A 5,000-nucleotide genomic window follows, 5' to 3' on the forward strand; every position below is an offset into this window, starting at 1 on the left:
TGAACCTCTCGCGGAGTTGTGAGAGTCATGAAGTGGGGAGAAGGCTGACTGGGATTCGAAGGGATCCTGGGCCGCACGGGAGTGTTTGTGCGAGCGAAATCTGTGATTTGCTTCCGCCGCGCCGCGTCGCACGCTCGTCCCGTGACAAGTGGTATCAGAGCCGATCGATTTAGATGGTGGCTTCTGCTCAAACGATTCGCACCTTGGATACAAACAGTGAAGCTCTGATCCCGTGACAAGTGGTATCAGAGCCGATCGATTCCGAAGGTGGTTTCTGTGTGAGGGACTCGTACCTAGAAGAGATTGGTGATGGAGGAACTTTGATAGCAAGGTAGCATGTCATTGCCTGTGATGGGTAGTGGACTTGCGAAGTTGGAAGAAGACCCCAACGTCACTGTGGATGATTGTTGGAATCAGGTTGTGTGACGGTTGTTGGAAACCCGTCCTGGTGCTGGATCCTATGGAAGGGTGAAGGTATCCAAAAGTTTGTCTCGAAGTTGTGAGAAGACATCAAGCAGGATGACTCTAAGATGGGGGATGATGGTTGGTTTTGCTGCTCGGTTGCCTAGTTTTCTAATCCGTGCACCAAGCGCCCGGAAGTCGGGTAGGCAGGGGTTCTGGCTTGTGACGAAGTGATGTTGCTTGTTCAGTTCAGGATGTGGGGAGGATGGGAGCGCGAGTTTGGTGAGAGTGTCAAAGATTGGCTTATACTCGAACCATAGCATACCATTGAAGGTTGTGGTAAACCGAGTTGGTGACGTGTGTTGGATGGAAGGTGCAAGACCTTTGTTCAGGGAAGAGTTGTGGGAGCTGAAGACCGAAATGGTGCAGTCTTCGAAGGGAGTAAGTCGCTGACGGACTGGGCTCCATTGAGGGAGTGAGTCGCTGACGGGCTAGGCTTTAATGAAGGAGTCACTTAAGTGGTTGCTCTTGCAATTGTGGAGGACGTGTGGGTTACGCATAGTGTTCGACACAAGGCTGCTGACTAACATTCGGAACGAGGGAAGTGTTCCAAAGGTTGATCCCAGAGTTTTTCTTGTGAGGATGGTGGCTAAGGACGTAGGATGTCCGCACTTAAGGGCATGCAAAGAGTTGGAGTAGCTTTGGGGAGGATGTCTTACTTGTTCCCTTGTGGATGCTGCGGAAGTAGGTTCTGCCAAGTCCAAGTGTGGGCGTTGGTTAGGTGGTTCTACTCGTAGTAGGGAGGATGTCTTACCATGGTGAATTGTGAATGCCTAAGTGTTATGGAGCTAAGCTTCGGAGGCACGTTGACGTGAGGGTGCGTTGACGAGATAAGTGGGGGAGACCCACGAACGCCATTGAGGTATGGCAGCGCATATGCGCAAGGGAGTTGGTGACGATTGTTGGACAAGGAGGTGCGGGACCTTGTTCGGAGGAAAACTGGTAGGAGCTCAAGACCGAAATGGTGCAGTCTTCGAAAGGAGTAAGTCGCTGACGGACTAGGCTCTATTGAGGGAGTAAGTCGCTGACGGACTAGGCTTTAATGAAGGAGTCACTTAAGTGGTTGTTCCTACAATTGTTGAGAACAGATGGGTGGGGCACAAGGTTCGACATATGGTTGCTAACTGAGATTTGGAAGAGAGTGTTCTAGAGAGGTGGATCCGGAAGTCTCACTAAAAGGCATGGGTTCCGAGGACATGGGGTATGTCCGCACTCGATGGCAGAGGGCCTAAGTGTTGCGGGGCTTTGCTGTGGTGGCACCTCGAGGTGGGGGTGTGCCAACGAGACAAGTAGGGGGAGAACCTCGAATGCCAGGAAGTGGCAGTGCAGGAGCACAAACGAATGGAGGTGCCGTGGAGGACACACGGTTGGCTTACGAGTCACACCCAGGTGGGGTGCATCTCTTTGAATGTGGAAAATGTGGAGGTACTTGACCAGCGGGCTATGTGGTTGTTCAGTGGTCGAGTGCGACAAGAGACGGAGGTCTCGGCCCAAAGAGGGAAAGACGTAGGACTTTGAAAGAGAAGTTCAAAAGGGTGAACACAGTGGTGCATTGTGGTCCATGGAACGAAGAGAAGAGGATATTCCTATATGGTGTTGTTATGCGGCAGTGCAGTGGGCACGTCGACGAGGGCGTCGACACTATCAGTGGGGGAGAATGTCGCGGATCGCACTTGAGCGTGTGCTTTCGTGACTCCGTTGGGACATCCATGCGCTTATGAGGTAGTCCAAGTGTGGAAGGGGCAAGGACTTAAGAGCTAGAATGGTTGGTGTTGGCCGGGTTGTGCGTGTGAGGGGTATTTTGGGTATTTCGGAAGGTTACGGGAGGAACCTGAAGAAACTCAGAACACGAAAGATGTTCGTAATGACGAGATACACGCTATGCAACTGACGGTTCGCCATTCGGAGTTCGTACGAAGAAGTTATGCCCAATTATGACTCCTCGTGCATAGGTGATGTTCCCTCCTGGCAGAAGGCTAAATGCATAAAATGCTATATAGGGGGTGACATGGTGTCATGCTCTCCACCACCCCTGGTGCTTACACCCTTGTGGCACTAAGCGAGCATCCTTATGACATTGGAGGTTGTCATAAGGGCGGGCATGAGATTGTTGAAGGATAATCTATGTCTCCGAGGGAAAGGACTTCCCGAGGACAGTACGAACACGCGGGGCCGTTCGTATTGCGCATCGTTGGAAAGAGTGAGGTCAACGTATGGCATTCGCTATGCCGTCGGCTAGCGAGGCATTTGACGAGACTCGATGGACTTGGCTTGGGTTCGGCCTTGTCCAAGATGGAAGGAAGATATTCGGATGCCGGTACGCATGGGTTGCGACCCCATGCAAAGCATAGATGGTTATGTGGGACATTCGGAATACATATGTCGCCAAGGCTTGAGCGACATGCGAGCGTGACAGCTTGCGTGGATAGCTTGAGGATGTGGGCTATCGTGGTTGCTAACGGATGACCGACAGAAGTGTGGGTAAACCGATGGTGTGTTGGATCGCCATGTCTCGACTTGGACATGAGCGAGCCACGAGTTTGGCATGCGACGTGGTCGATGCAGTTGACGTGTCTTATGCAACGCTTGATGTATGGGCGTCGAGGGTTCGTTGCCGGATGCGGGGTGATTGTGTTGTCACAAGGAAGTGTGACTCGTTGTCTAGCCATAGGGCTTGGCGCCTATGGGAGACGACACATGATGGTGAACCTCTCGCGGAGTTGTGAGAGTCATGAAGTGGGGAGAAGGCTGACTGGGATTCGAAGGGATCCTGGGCCGCACGGGAGTGTTTGTGCGAGCGAAATCTGTGATTTGCTTCCGCCGCGCCGCGTCGCACGCTCGTCCCGTGACAATTGGCATGCCATGCCCAAGTTGTGGCCTACACCAAGCCATTCAAGCCATGCCTTGCCTTGCCTTGCCTTGGCATTGCGCATCATCCAAGGCATTCCGAGTAAGTGAGGCTAGGCGAGGCTAAGGATGGCTTGCCTCGCCTTGCCTTGGCATGCCGTGCCCATGATGTGGCCTTGACCAAGCCATGCGTTGCCTTCGCCTTGGCATGCTGTGGCCTTGCCTTGCCTTTCCTCGCCATGCGATGCATTCCGACAAAGTGATGCAAAGCGGAAGCCTACCATGGCGTAAAAATGTCGACAGAATTTTTCGACATTTGAATAATGGGGTTTGACAAGGTTTGAAAAATTCAATAAAAATGGTAGGCTTGAATGTCGACAAAGTGACGCGAAGCGGAAGCCTACCATGGCGTAAAAATGTCGACAGAATTTTTCGGACCTTGTCCTGCCATGGGCTGCGCGCAGCATGCCGGCAGTCTGTGCGCAGCGTGCGCACAGCATGTCGGCAGCGTGCGCGCTGCTGAGCCTGTCGACAGAAATTTTCGAAACTTGTCCTGCCATGCGCGCGCGCAGCTTGCGCGCGGCGTGCGCGCAGCATGCCGGCAGCCTGCGCGCAGCATGCCGGCAGCCTGTGCGCAGCGTGCGCGCTGCTCAGCCTGTCGACAGAAATTTTCGAAACTTGTCCTGCCATGCGCGCGCGCAGCGTGCGCGCAGCATGCCGGCAGCGTGTGCGCAGCGTGCGCGCTTGGGAGCCTGGCCGCAGAATTTTTCGAAACTTGCAATGCCATGCGCGCGCACAGCTTGCGCGCAGCGTGCGCACAGCATGCCGGCAGCGTGCGCGCAGCATGCCGGCAGCGTGTGCGCAGCGTGCGCGCTTGGGAGCCTGTCGACAGAATTTTTCGAAACTTGCCATGCCATGCGCGCGCACAGCTTGCGCGCAGCGTGTGCACAGCATGCCGGCAGCGTGCGCACAGCATGCCGGCAGCGTGTGCGCAGCGTGCGCGCTTGGCAGCCTGTCGACAGAATTTTTCGAAACTTGCCATGCCATGCGCGCGCACAGCTTGCGCGCAGCGTGTGCACAGCATGCCGGCAGCGTGCGCACAACATGTCGGCAGCGTGCGCGCTCGGGAGCCTGTCGACAGAATTTTTCGAAACTTGCCATGCCATGCGCGCGCACAGCTTGCGCGCAGCGTGCTGATTCTGTCGACAGCGAGGCTAGCGAAACTTCTCCTGCCATGGCGTGCGCGCAGCGTGCTGACTCTGTCGACAGTGAGGCTAGCGAAATTTGTCTTGCCATGGCGTGCGCGCAGCTTGCGCATTCGGTCGACAGTGAGGCTAGCGAAACTTGTCCTGCCGTGGCCTGCGCGCAGCCTGCGCGCAGCATGCGCGCAGCATGTGCGCAGCATGCCGGCAGCCTAGTTCCAGATTTTTTCAAATGTCGACAGAATTTTTCAAACCTTGTCAAACCCCATTTTTATTGAAATTTCCTCGCACAATAAGCTCCCCATAAGTAGTCTATGATTTTTAGTACCTTCTCCAAGTTACAAAACTAAAAAATTCCTCCCGGATTTGTTTTAATGATTTTTTCAATTTTACGACTTCTAAAAATAATAAAAAATACTTCCCGACTTCAAATATTTATGAAACTTTTTCCCATCAGAGATTGCATGTTTCTTAGTATCCCTGCAAAAA

The sequence above is a fragment of the Prunus avium genome, unplaced genomic scaffold (genome assembly GCF_965620075.1).
Source record: "Prunus avium unplaced genomic scaffold, drPruAviu1.hap1.1 HAP1_SCAFFOLD_57, whole genome shotgun sequence".
In the NCBI taxonomy this organism is placed as follows: domain Eukaryota; kingdom Viridiplantae; phylum Streptophyta; class Magnoliopsida; order Rosales; family Rosaceae; genus Prunus; species Prunus avium.